The sequence below is a fragment of the Nesoenas mayeri genome, assembly GCF_963082525.1.
Source record: "Nesoenas mayeri genome assembly, chromosome: 4".
NCBI lineage: Eukaryota > Metazoa > Chordata > Aves > Columbiformes > Columbidae > Nesoenas > Nesoenas mayeri.
In genome coordinates, this window is record NC_137540.1 from 34391329 (window position 1) to 34406009 (window position 14681).

Genomic DNA, 14681 nt, shown 5'->3' on the forward strand with positions numbered 1-14681 from the left:
AATGAAAACACCAGAAACTTCCTTACAATTTTAAATAGTAGGAAACCACTTCAGAGCTAGTGTTGGTTGGCTATATGAACAATTAGATGTTCAAATCTGCCTTTCAATGAGAGAGTGATGCTGGTCTTGGGACTTCCTTTTGATGATGGTGGCATGTTCTTGGTGTAAGCGAGTGTCTTGCATCTGTAAGAGGACAGGCACTGCTGATAAAACGGTAAATTTGCTGTGCCATTAAACAGTATATGCTAAAGGTGCAAAACTGTTTTTTGTGAAAAGTAGCACAACAACAGATTATAGGATCCCTGCTGCAGGCAGATGGAAGAAAATTGTCCCATATGTCGCCCATGAATAGGCAATGCCAGAAAAAAAGCTGGCGGAAAGTGCTGCCTTTAGATGCCAGAAGAAAGGATATATGATATCGCAGTGTAGTGTGGTTGTATATAGTCTGGGGCAAGAATTTTCTGTTCCTTTGAGTTACAGCAGTACTTGTGCTTCAGGCAGTTTTTGATGCTTGATGAGAGGTGAGATTTAATAAGATAAACAATTAACTTGAGATTCTTCCTGGAAGAATGAACAGAAAATTACAGGTCCTGTGACTCTAAGCAGAGCACTCAAGGGCTGTTCACCTGAACAAATTCAGAAATGACACCTGGGACAATGTCTGAGATCTTGGTGAATTGTGAGTGTGTAATTTGCCATAAGAAGTGTCATAGTTGTGGATGGGATCACGTAGCTGCCAAGGCTGGTGTTTTGGGAAAAAAATTGTGAGAGAGACAATTTGTTAGTTAACAAAAGTAACATAAGTCTGTGAAAGCAAAATTAAGAAACTTTAATGATGTAAGATACAAACTATTTCTGGAGAGCAAATCCAGAGTCATTCCAGTGAGATGCTTTGTTCTCAGAAGCTGTAGTTATTAAAGGTGAGGGCCTTATTTAAATTTTATTTTAATTTAGGACAAGACTAATCAGGATTTTTACTTTATAAGTGAGTAAGCTGCAATATCTGGGCCTTGGGCTCATCCATGACTAAGAAACTTGGGAAAAGTGAGAGGGGACCCAGGTCAAATTTCTAATTTGGGATACTGGTGGGTAATAATGAATTATTTTTTTTTGTAAAGTAAAGACTTGAGAAGAAAACTAAGTTGTTCAGCTTTACTTACGCTGCCAATGAATTGCTCACAAGGAAATAATAAACTGCTCAGAGGAAGAGACTGATTAACAGCAATACTTAAGTAAAATTTTACACTTCTGTAGAAAAAAGGGAGTGAGACCTCCTGAAAAGGTTGCTGTCCAGAAAGAACTGGTAGGATGGTATTTTGAAATGCAAAGAATAGTGTCAGAAGTGTGCAAAAGGCAGTTACTGGATAACTGTTTGCTTAAACTAGCGATTTGTACATGTACAGGGAGTAATAGTTTCAAGAGCCTTTTTGAGCATTGCATCATTTGGGAGTCTTGAAGTCTTATTGCTGTTAAGATGAATTTGCTACGCTTTAGCAAATGGAGCGTGTCCTGATGCATCATTGATGTCAGGTAATAGGAAGAGACCTAAACATTGCCTGGTAGAGATCATCTAAATTGGATCTTGTTTGACCAAAACATTGTCATTTGGATAAACGTATTGTAAATTCATATTTAGATTTTTCTGGTGGGTTTTTTTTTCCCAGTTTAATCCATTTTATCTTTGAGAATCTACAAAGCCACTAGGAAATAATTTTGCAGCATGTGAAGCTGGTAAGTAAGAGAGCAGCATGGAGCTGAGAAGTGTGTGTAGGAGCAGAAAGCAAGAAGTGTGTTTCTTTCTTCAAATCTGAGTGACTCAAAATTCTTGTTTCCCTAACTTTTCCAAGAGCTTAGAGTAACCCATCCCTCCTGTCCCCAAAAATCTCACCATCCAAAACTCCTATTTTTTTTTTTTTTTCTACCTTACAAATTTTTTTGTTGTTGTGTTTTTTGGTTTTTGTTCCCCAGACACCTGTGGTAAATCCCTTTGCACAGGTTCTCTGGGCTGCATTCAGCCCTCTCGGTGGGGCCTTAGGAGCTGCTGGTCCTGCTCAGACTGTGGGCTTCCCCTTGTCCATCCTTCTGCCTTTGTGAAGCTCAGCTTCACTGGATGACAATAGTGCAATACCTGGCCAAATTTAAGTATATGTGTGTGTTGTTACCCTCTCGTCCCAAATTTCAAGAGCTTTTGCTATTATTTGTTGGATTGCATTCTTTTAAAATGTATGTTTGTACAAACTAGGGTAAAAGTAGTACCTAGATAGGGTAGTTCAGATAGTCCTAGTGAATAAATCTGCCTGCAATCTGGGAGATATTTTCTCAGTCCTGTGCTGAATTCCATCTTACTCTTAGCTTGGTCGCTGTTGGCCTGTGAGCCTATAACGAACAGGCTGGAGTGCTATCATCAGACTTAGAGCTGCAACTTGGAAATACCTTAGTGCATTTGAGTAGGTCTACTAGTTAATTTAGTTGCACTGGTTTCAGATACAGCATCCTCAATCTGGTTGGTGGATGACACTGAAAACGTTATTTTCTTGTCTATTTTATGTCAGGTAAACATGGTTGGTGTTTTGTGTGGTTCCCCCCCCCCCCCCCCCCCCCCCCCGGCCCTGAATAGTAGTTTCCATGCGGCCTAAAAGCATAAGAAATGACCACCTCCCTGCTTTCCCACTCAAACCAGAAATAAATAATGGTATAGCAGTCCAAAAATAAGCAGCTCTGTAATGTACTATATTTGATCAAATAGCTGCTAGTTGAAATAGTTTGAAATGAGTGGCATAGCTGCCAATTTTGGCAAAGTTATATAATGTACTGACTGACTTGTAAAAGTACTTGTAGCTAGCTACTTGACAAGTCTTTAACTCAAAATATGTTCAAGATTGAATATTGGAATACATAAAATCCTAAATCAAGTAACTTTATTTGGAAAATGTAATATCTAAGCCATGTCTGTTTTGTGAAAATGAGCATGAGTAACACACTATTTCCCTATTGTAATATATTTTAGCTTGTCTTTGTTCAAATGTCAAGTAAATAGTGTTCATAAGATAAGGCTGGATTTTAAATATTTACAATTTGGAGTTTTAAAGGATTTTGACCTGAACAATTAAAGCTGGTGACATAAAGTAAAGCTTAATCTTGTTCTCACATTTAATTTCTGTAAATTTCAACAGTGAAATTTATTCTGACAGGTTAATGTGAGGAAGATATTTTTTTCTCTCCATATTTTGCTAACAGTTTCCATACCGATTCCCTTTCTTTAACATACCTGGCATGTATTATGGTCAAACTAAACATTATTTAATTCCCTGCTCCTACCACGACCAACAAGCTAGCACAAATTAACACTTGGTCACCTCACCGTTTCCACTGAGCATCTGTACCCTGAGGCAGTTCACATGGTAGAGAAAGGTTTATGTATGAAGTCCAGAAAATAAATGAGCAGGAAATACAATTCCCTGAGATTGTCCTGCTTCTCCTGTGTTTTCATGAAGTCACTGGCAGCAGTAATGTGACAGTCCCTCAAAAATATCATTAGGAATGGTCTCTACCATCCCTAGATCTGCTTCATGCTCTCATCACATTTTCTCAGCTGCTCAGACTTCCCTGTAGTTTTTGTTCCAGGACTTTGGTTCTAGTGTGAATTTTACCATGGTCTTTCATCTTATCTGACTTAGAGTTGCACTACAAAAACATCTCCTAGATCTCCCACAGCTAACCTTGTGTTTGCCCATGGCCTCCATGAACAGATGATGCAACTAACTCTTAGCAGCAACAAAACGCAGAACTGGTGCTTGGGTTTTTCAGCTTTTCTCCTACAATTCATCTGAGCCCATCTGGGTGGTGTGTGCTGTGCTGCGATGCCAACTTGCCATGTGCAGACCTGGCTTTGCTTGTCTTTATCTACTTGCTCATCTGCACTATTTCCTCTTGTTTTCCTTCTTTACTGCCACACCCAACCAGTTCTCCCCTCATCACTTGATATGGCAATGGAGAGCTGCTCTCCCTTGGGCAAGCAAGTTCATAAATTTTATGTACAAGAGCAATTATTTAAGCTTTTTCCTCTAATTAAAAGATTGAGTTTTGAAGTTGAGAGAACATCTGTGTTTTTTTCTCTCTTTAAAATTAAAAGGGATTATGTATTTAAATATTGATGATTTAGCCCTGTGGTCTTGCTTATACTAAAACAACTTAAAAAGTGGAATAGAATATCAAATTCCACTAGAGAGCGATTGAAGGAATTATGGACTTGTTTTGAATGTGTTTAAAGCAATAACAAAACTAATTTTGAGTATAAATGCTTTGTCCGTGTCCATGTGTGTTCTGAGTAATTTAAAATAGCCTCTCTCAGAAGAAAATTTCTTAGGGATTTTGGCAGCTTTTTTTCTTTTGACAGGTAATGCATGTGAGTATACTAGTGCTGGAACAGAGCTCTTGGCTGGATACATGCATTTATACAGCTTTATGTATCCTGAAACATACTTCCTAACTTTTGTGATGCCTGGGACATGCTGTTTGGTGCAGTTTACAGTGAATAAAATTATATTGATATCTTTAATCACAACCTTCTCTCAATATATGACCCTAATAAATTTGTAACTTAGTGTTTGTTAATAGTGGCTGTTGCCGGCTGAGATTGAGGTAACAGAATGAAACCAGTGTTTTAACTGAAAGAGAGTGACCAACATACACAAATATTTAAACCAAGATAAATTTTGAATTCTACTAAAAAAGATGGTGTGTTCTTTTTGTTTTTATTTAAATTTTTTCACCCTGAGTGGGAAACTGAGAGATTTAGAACAAAGGATTTGGGGCGGCTCAAGATTGTACTTTTAGGAGCTGCTGGTTTAGTTACTTAAGCTGCAGAGGGAGTTGATCAAGAGCTGTGCTGAACTTACTGAGCTTTGCTGTTTGAGCTTTGCCTATGGCTAAGGATTTACAGTGTCACAATGAAAACTCAAAGACTGTACTTTGGATCTTTGTGAAGAAAAATAACCCCCCAGGTTATGCTTCAAGTCTGTTTAAGAAATTACTTGAAAATGTGTGCTTTGGATTTAGTTTGCCCTCAGAACTCTCACTCTTTAATATAAAACTTATTTTTTTCTTTTTTTCTTTTTCTGCTGGTTGCTGCTGCTGGATTTTCCCATGACCTGTTTGCTGCTTTATTATTTCTGTACTACTCCTACATTTATACAGTCCTAAAATTACATTCAGCCCTTTGAAGGCAACCACGAGGCTGATGTGGCCCCCAGTGAAAATGAGTTTGAAGCCCTTGGTATAGAGTATGGTATGGTTGCGAGCTGACCCCCAAAGCCATCTGATCTTGTCTGGTGTGGATAGCTTAGTCCAGCATTTCAGTCCATCAGCTGAAACTGAGGCATGGAGGAGTCTGATGGTTTAATCTAGGAAAGGCTGAGGTCATAAGCTGAAGAAAGAAGGTAGAAGTAGTGGAAATGTTAGTCCATTCGTGACTGACTGTGCGTCTACCATGAATTATTCACAATGGATTTCAAACAGACAGTGAGAAAGTAATGCTAATTGCTTTGTACTGTCTGTCTCTACCTAAAAGACTGTGTATGTCCTTTTGGCTGGATATGTTTGCTGTTACCCACAAGCACAAAATCAGATTATCACAGTGGGTATGACTATAATTACTTTGTAAGACTCCTGAAGCAAATAAAAGCTTGCTTACAAGAGGGAACATTTTATTGGGTCTGGCCATGTACCTTGAATCTGGTGTCATGGCCAGTGTTGTGAGTGGAGCCTGGACCTTGCTGGTGTGTGACATTGCCTTCTTCCTTACGAGGTTCTGGAGCAGCTGGAGCTGCCATGGGTTTGTTCTGGGCTCACCTCCCTGTGGGCCACCTAGACCTGGAGGGCATGCAGTGAGGGTATCAAGCTCTCTGAATCTGGCTACTTCATTTAGACATGGTCACAGTCAAATCCAGATGTAGCTGAATTAGCTGAGCCATAAATTAACAGGGCCTTGTCTTGTCATGTTACCCACTGTTACAGCAAAGTTTGTGATGCAGAGCACATGCTGCTTGAACCAGTAATGTCATCTGAAACTGTCCATACTCTTTGCAGAAATCGGTGTGCTTTGAAAAAATATTAATACTTAAAATTATTTTCACAGCTAAATGAGTCTGGTGTTGGGTTTTGCTTTATTCCACTCGTCTCCTGTTCTACTGAATAATTTAAGAGTTTATTGAGGTTTGAAATTGGTCATCTTCCAAGTGTGCTGCCAGTATCTGAGGTGTTGGGAAATAAAAAAGGACACAGTTACTAAATGATGAGATTGGGTGGTGTCTGGCGTTGTTCCTGTCAAAACAATTATTTCAACGCTACTGGAATTTTGTTCTTGCACAGCTGATAATATGTTAAGGAACTTAATCTATTGCGCTGGCATCTTTTGAGAATAAAAATAGAATTCCAGTGTAGTGGGGCTAGTGCTACCAGGCTGTCTTCCAAGTTTCTAATGGAGAGAAGAGAAGGTACCAAAGAAGCAGAAAGTGTCAAATGACCTGAGTAACTTAAGTGAGCCTGAATATTTCTAATTCCTCTTAAGGCGGGGGGGGGTTTCATGGAGGGAAATGCTCTATGCTAGGAGAAAAGCCAACTTCAGAAGCCTGAACAAACTGGCAAATGCAGGCATTGTGCTAGTTTCTAAGTTTGTATCCTGGAGCTACAGTCTTCAGTCTCTTTCCCTATGAAAGACCTGGTGATGGACTTGAGGTGGTCTTGATCACCTGCTGATGCTCAGTTGACAGTGATCAGAAGAACTTTACACACCTTCTGTAGGAGAGGCGTTTTAATTATTTGATCTTGTAGGTTTGAGAGTCCTTTTTCTGGTTCAGTTTGTTGATGTTTCACTTGTGGTGATTATAATTCAAGATGTTTCCTGCCATTGATGCTACATTAACAAAAAAAAAAAAAAAAAAAAAAATTAGACTCTTCTTATGATGTACGTTATTCAGGCCAATGGTGTTAATCTTCCCTATTGAAACCACAATGGTGTAAAAAATACGAAAAAGTTAAATTTATCTATTTTAATGTCAAAATTATGCTTAAGACTGTAAATGGAGCACAGAAACAAAGTATATAACAGTATAAATCTAAACCACTTTTATAGCAAGTCCTGCCTATGAACCAATTCAGATTATTTTTGCACTTGCTATATAGAATAAGTATAATCAAAATTTTTCAGTGTGATATTAGTATGGTCAATAGCCCGTGCAAAGGAAAACCAAAATCTGAGGTAATGTGGATGATAGAATTTTTCTCTGTAAGCATGAGTGTATCTCAATAGCTCAAAGTAACTGAAAAGTACCTTAAGGAAAAACTAAAATTAAGTGAAGGGATTTGATAGACTAGATTGATGGAAGATAATATTTTAGCAGAAAGAAATGAGAGGAAAGGAGAAAATCTTTGAAAATAGCTGATAGAGGAAAATAAATGGAATTAAACGTTGGCAGCATTCGTAGATATTGAAGACTATATGTTAGAAAGTTGGCATTAAAATTATGGCTATTTAGTGTTTGAATTGTGTTCTGAAATTGTGAGCTTTTTGTTTTTGCTGGGAATATTTTAGAATACTCTCTAGGGTGGATGGGAAAACATTCATTCCACTGATTTTGTTGTGGTGTGTTTGTTGTTCCTGGTTTGGTTGGTTGGTTGGTTTGTTTGTTTGCTTTGTCCTGAAGGTGTTTGTGTTCTCATTGTTGAAACACCGAAGGGGTTCTTAGTTGATACTTGTTTTTTAAAATGTGCTGCAACAAACTGGCCTTAAAATTGTAGGTTTTTTATTGCTGACTCTTAGGCTTATATTGTCTCTTTGGTTAGAGAGACCTTTCTAATCTGAACATTTGGGCTCTAATGCAGCATGTCACAGTTTGAAGTCATTGAGAACAGCATCTAATCAGTCGTGGCAACATGGTTCATCTTTGCTTTTATTTGTTCTTCCGTACTTTGTGATATTAATTTAGTTTCAACAGTTTTCACTTACACTGGTATCTTATTTATAAAAATTCAGTCTTGATTTTAATATTAAAAAGTTATCTAAAATGATAATAAATTACTTGCATAAAAGTGAGGTGTGGAAATAATTGAGAGCTCTTTCTGAGTAGTTGAGGAGGGGAAAATTGTCTGTTAAAGTATGGTAATTATTTCGAAGTTAAATGTGAGAATTGTTATACCTGGGTATTCGTTCCTACTTACATTGCTAATTAAAAGTATCAGAAGAAAACTTGCTTTTTCTCAGTTGATATTGCAGCTGATGAGATGACCAGTTCTGCAATCTGAGTCTTTGGATTTAAGGTTCCTCCTGATTTTAATATTTAAGGTTTTGAGTTTTATTACAAACCTGCAAAACATCAAAAAACCCCTTCAGTTACTTGAGAAAAGTGGATGATGAGATTGTCACTGAGTGCAAAAGGAAGACTATGTGTGTTTTACATGCTGACAAGGTCTCTGGGCAAGTTTATAAATGTCATGATCTTTGAGAACTTACCTAGTCATTGCTTACCTAAATATAGGAAAAGAATGAACTATGTGCAAAAATAGAATTAAAAAAAAAATACCAGAAAGGGAGAAGTTTACCCATGTGGTGAGAGGGGGTAGAGTGCTCTGGAGAGCAGGTGATGATAGTAGTCTAGCTATCATACGCTGCATATATATATATATATGTGTGTATGTGTGTGTGTATATATATATGTATATATATATATACATATATATGTATATACACAGATATATACACACATTTGTTTGTTTTTGGGAAAATTTCCAAGAAAACTCTGGAGGAAAGTCTAATATAAATGTGCTATGGGATGGTTGTGCTCGCGTTACAGTTGGGCTATATGTGTGGAAGAGCCTTTTCTTTGTCTCATGTGGAACTTCCATGCCCTAAACTTCCATAGACCTATCTTTGGTGAAGGATAAACTTGATAATCTGAAGTGAAGACTTTTACTTAGTTATGCATTTGCAGGACCGTAGAAAGCTAGAAGGATTGAAAAAATACGTAAAATTTGTGAATGTTTCTGAAAAATAAACCCAGGAATGTTAGATGTAGTATAACATGCTAAATGAAAATTAATTTATTTTCAAATTCTATTCTAAATACCTAAGCCAAAATTGTCACTATTACTTTAAGTTTTTAATGTATTTATTCTTTCAGAGTTATGGGGCACTTATTACAATGATATCTTGAATGCATCTGCATTGTACTGATAAGATTTATGGAAGCTAGTTATTGAGGTCACGTATTTAGCCCTCAGTATGAATGAACTGGTTGTATAGAGTGAGTCAAGCATATAAGTGAGAGTGGAAAATGTCATTATGTATGGTCTTATTTTACTACTAAAAAATTAGATGACATACCAAGTTTTTTTGTTTTAGTTTTTTAAAAAGATTAAAAGATCAGTTTCTAATATCTTAATTAGAAAAGACTTTAAGGGGAATCACAAAAGCTTACTATGTATTTTTCAAGGTAAAAAAAATGCTCTTAATTTGGGATAGAGCATCTAAAGACTTCGTATGAGGTTGGAAAATACTCCTCTGTTTTAATGAATTTCATGAATAAGCCAAACTGTGTTCAGACAAGGTCTTGCCTCTTAAGTAACATTTTCCTACTACTTCTCATTCTTTGAGACCATTATGTAGATGTTGTGATGTCACAGTAATCTCCATGACAACACAGATGTCATTAAGATGAGGTATAAGCAGCTTCTCTGTGTGTTGTTTTTTTTTTTTTTAAAGTGGGTTAGGAAAAAAAGTGTTCATCTTTTTGAATGTTTTCCAAGACAAAATAATATGGGAACTAAAGTAAAAATAAAACAGGGGTGATTTTTTCCGAATAAAAGTATTTTCTGTCGACTGTTCTGATGAGGTACCTGCCTTCTGGCCTTCTTTATTATAGATGCTGTGAAGCTGAACTGCTGCAACAACCTAATTTTGTTATTGCCAGTACTACTACTTTCTAGTTTTGTTTATGTATTTGTGATTATAGCTTATAAATAAAGGTCTTGAATGTCACAGGAGAATTTCATAAACAGATTTCTTTTGTTCATATATATGAAAGTATCATAAAGAACCCCAAGTGATATTCTAGTCTGAAAAGTATTCAGGATCACCTGCTGCTGTGAAGGCCCTGAGCATCTACCCTTATTTGCAGTAAATTTACAAAACAATTTGTCATTCTTTGCAACACTTTCTCGGATTGTTTTTTTAACTGTTTTTCAGCTTAACTTTAGTTTTAAGGTAACATTATAAAAACCAGAAGTGAAAAGCAACAAATTGGAAACTTTACTTTTTTAACATAAACTAGTCAAAACTTGCTACTCAGTCTTGTAGCTAGGTAAAATTTTAAAATTAATCACACTTTTAAAAACAGTTGTCTGTACTGAAAGAAATAACTCTGTGAAGATCATAAGGCCTATGTTTCAGGGGTTGACTGAAGGGACTTTCTGTGGAAGCAAACCTCCAAAATGTAACTAATTTCAAATTATTCACTGTGGGTTTTCAGGGACTCCTTTTGAAGTGCTTTCACTAATCAGCTATAAATTACCAGGTTAATGCAATCTCTTATCTGGGTTTTATTTGTGTAAGAAATCAAGAAATCCCTATAAGCATTACTTAAGTAAAGTACTATAGTCTGTCATCTATAAGGATGCTAACTAAATGTGTTCAAAATACTGAAGAATTTTACTAAAGCTTTTAGCTGGGGTTCAAATGAACTTTCACATATTTTTAGAAGGAATTCTTTAAAGCATTAGTATACTCTATGTGTGCTTATCCTATAATTTTAGTGTCCTCCACAGGGACTGGTTAGTCATCAGGGGTTCTGTGTCTGGTTTGTTGGGTTCTTCCTGCTTTGACACCCTCTTGCTGCAGCACCAGAGTTATTGCCCTGTACACCGTCATTGTTCTTCCCCCACAGGCAGCAGGGAGTTTGGGTCCCAGATCAAGCTAAGGAGCTGCGGTGATGGTTGAGGCTTTAATTTACCTTCTCGTGTGAAACACTCCCCACAAAGTATTATTAAGTGGCATGTACTTAGCTGTGATGTTGCAAGTGAGTCCCTTCCCTGACACAGGAGCTGTTGTATCAGAGACTGTAAACATCTAAGCTATCATATGACACTGGGTAAGTCTAATCATCCTTATCCATGGCATGTAGTGAGCTCATGAATCCAGGATTTGCAAACGGTGACAGATCTGCAAATGCCTCTTCAACTCATATTCCCATTGCCAGCATCTCAATTTTCCTTTCAACTGAAAAAGCTTTCTGTAAAGCAGCTACTTTTTCTTGCTGGAAAAAAAAAAAAAAAAGCTATAGACATAATTGTATGGTGAGAATCAAAGAAGTTAAAGAAAAAAAAAGGTGAATCTATTGATTATTTTGATATGTAGATGACTGCCATATTTTAATTAAAATAATATTTAACACAAGTTAAAGAACAGCTTGAGGCTTCCCTTGCATACTTGCTTACTTTTCCTGAACGCAAGCACTAATTTGAATGAGAAGTCAGACTATACTATACAGAAGATCAAAGTATCTGATAACAATCCTCTATCTTTTAGTTGACAAACCAATGCTCTCCTAATTTCCAGCCTGCAGCTTTAAGTGTGAGGAAACACGTTGCTACCTTCCCTCTTTGCATTGTCCCCAGCGGAGGGCTGGTCACGTTGAAGCTGCTCTGCATGCATGAAGGGCTCTGTCTTTTGTTCTGAGAGGTCAGAAAGTGGCCATGCCAAATTTAGTTTTCATCAGAACACTTAAGCGTTCCCCCAGGGATGGCTTGTGCATGTATATACATGTATATACTCTTCTAAATGGTAACTTTTTTTTTTTTTCCCCATCCCCAGCAAGGGTGAGTTGGGTGGAGGAGCAGTCTGGGTTTCACAGCACATTCATGTGAAACCCAGCTAAATCCAGCTTGGCTAGAGTAAGCCATTAAGAGAGACGGATGTTTTTAATTCTAATCTGGGCATACCAAAACGAAATGTGATGTTTTTATTGTAATAAAAAAGATGCAGGAGGAGGAACTTGACTGCATCTCTTACTATCTCCCTAAGCGGCAGATAGAAAATAGTCCCCATTTTTGTTCCATCCAGACATCTACTAAATACTGCTTTCTAATATTTCATTCAAGAATTCAATGTGACTGGTTTGCTTTAGAACTAGATCTGGCATTATTGCAAGTTAAATGTTGATCATCACATCAAGATTTGACTTTGGGATTTGTCAGAGACCAGACATTCTGCTCATGATGGCTTCTGTATCATCCGAGAATAATTGGTGCAGTGAGGGGAAGCAGCTGCTGGTGGCGACTGAGGTCATGGTGCTGGTATGAGGATGCAGCACGTGCAGGCGGGACGTGCAGCAAATGATCCATCCAGAGAAACGGTGAATCCTCTGTGCCCTGAGTTTGAGAAGGAAAGGGTAGAGGGAAGATGGGAAATGCAGTAGAGAGCTGCATTTATATTGAATATAAATAGTGATGGTAATAATAGCATTTGCAGGGTAGGTGCTACCCAAAAGCAAATGGAGACTTACATAAATGATGTACTTAACGCTATAGATTTGTACTTAATTTTTGTAGTTTTCTGTGATTCTCCTAAGCGTGGATGTCAACAGGAGAGCTGTGATTTTCACAAAGAGTTTGGTGATAATCAGTTTATGTAACTTATTAATAAGATTTCTTTTTATCATGAATATGTTAAAAGCTTGTGAAACTGAACTCAACTCAAGCATTGTGCTTACAGATTTATTCTCATACAGTTTAGAAGAGAAAAGGATTAATTTCAGGGATGATGGGGGAGGGAAAACATGCACTTTAATCTCCAAGTATATTTAGATGTCCTGTATTGGCAAATATTGCACAGCAGTGATCTTAAGCTATAGGCTTTTTTGAACCTCCCATTTGAAAACTTCAGAAGAAAGCTTTTGAATATCTGATTACTAGAGCTATGACATAAATAATTTCAGTAATCATGCATTCCATTTCTAGTTTTAGTATCTGATAGAACTTTTTTTTTTAAAAGTAAAATTTATATGGAATTTATTTGCCTGCATAAATGTACCACAGAAAATTTTAAGAACTTAAGAAAAAAGAAAATATGTTACTTGTATTTTGCCTTGCTCTAGAACATGACTAAACAGAGTGTGCTTTTTGGCTTAAAGGAAATGCAAATGAAATAGACTATATTCTAAATCAGCAGCTTCATTCCGAATACTGCATTTGCAAATATGTAAAATTATACGATATTTTGCACTTTAAAATGTGCTGAAGAATGTGTATGATATAGATGACCGTATTTTGTGAAGATTTCTTTGTGATTCTTAAATGTAGTTTCACTAAGACTTGTGGTTCATATGTGAATTAATTATTACTTTAGGGTAATGCAAGGTGATGAATATCAAATGAAGTAAAGGTGAAGATGATAGGAGGAAAAACTAGAAGTTTTGTGTATCCTTTTTGAATGGGAGTTGTTACCAGTGAAATTGTGTTTTCTTCAGTCTGTAAGAGGAAGGAAGAAAAGGGCTTCTCACTGAAAAACTTTTTCTTGGTGTTTGTCCTCAGTGGAGTTTTCTTCAGATTCTGCATCACTTTTGATGAATGCGTTTACATTCCAGTGCTGAGAAATAATTTTCCATTTAGGAGCTGGGCTGATGTGAAAACAGGAATGTGGAGGCCCCGGGCGAGGGGCCAGGCCTGAATGCTGATAGGGAAATGTTCCCTTTTCAGTAGCTGCTGCCTTTCCTGCAAGCTTGGAGAAGAGCATCTGTTGTGTGCGTGTATGAGAATGTCTGGGGACCTGGTGAGATGGATGTGTCACTTTCAGAGAAAACCGCAGTGTCCTCCAGTGTCATGATAATAGTAGAAAATATAGGAGTCACCCTTGATACCTGGAAGTTTTTGACTGTCTCTATGTGTAAGTGATTATAAAAATTAATGTGTTACTTGGATCCTTAGCTGTTTTAGTTAATTGAGCCACTTTGTTGTTTTGCTTTATTAGTAAATCTAATAAATTTGAAGGGGGAGAAATGCAGACAGTGGCCTTAAATTATTATCATGATGCTGTTTGTTAGCCACTGTACTAATTTTAGTTTTATAATTGTCTATGCGTAAACCTGGGAAACACAGAAACAGCTTTCACTTAAAACTTCTATTAATCAGTATGTTGTAAACTGTAATACATCTGTTCTTTCACCATCTGTGTATGTTTTGAGTGTAAAAAGTTTTAAGATGTGATATGTATTGCAGTAAGGTACAATTTGGGAGAAGGAAACTGTCATCTACAGTTAGTGTAAACTCGGTTTTACAGTGCATTAGAATGGAAGTGAAGTTGTAAATTAATTACATGGATTAAAATACCTGCTTTTAACTTACATAGTGAGCAAAAGATTTTTTTTGTTTAATTATTATTTAGTGAATTGATTTGGAAAGAATGCTTTTGAATAGTCAAGCAGGAAATTAGACTTTTTATCAATTGCTTCAGGGAATATAGTTAGAGAGCAGTTGCTCAGGGAGAATGTTTAACCTTGTAAGAGGTTTTTATCATCCACTATAAATTTGGTTTCTGAAAAAAATTGTTTTGCTTATCTCTAAGATATCTTTAAGTGTGATTGTTTGTTTGTTTGTTGTTTTGTTTCGGGGGGAGGGGTAGATTTATATTAATG

At 36.8% G+C, this 14681-nt stretch overlaps 1 protein-coding gene across 1 annotated transcript in view; it reads left to right on the plus strand.

The window, feature by feature from the left end:
* The window catches only part of RAPGEF2 (Rap guanine nucleotide exchange factor 2), a gene marked incomplete at both ends in the record, with an annotated part of 183911 nt that overhangs the window by 77136 nt on the left and 92094 nt on the right, over window positions 1–14681 (plus strand). The window lies entirely within an intron of this gene.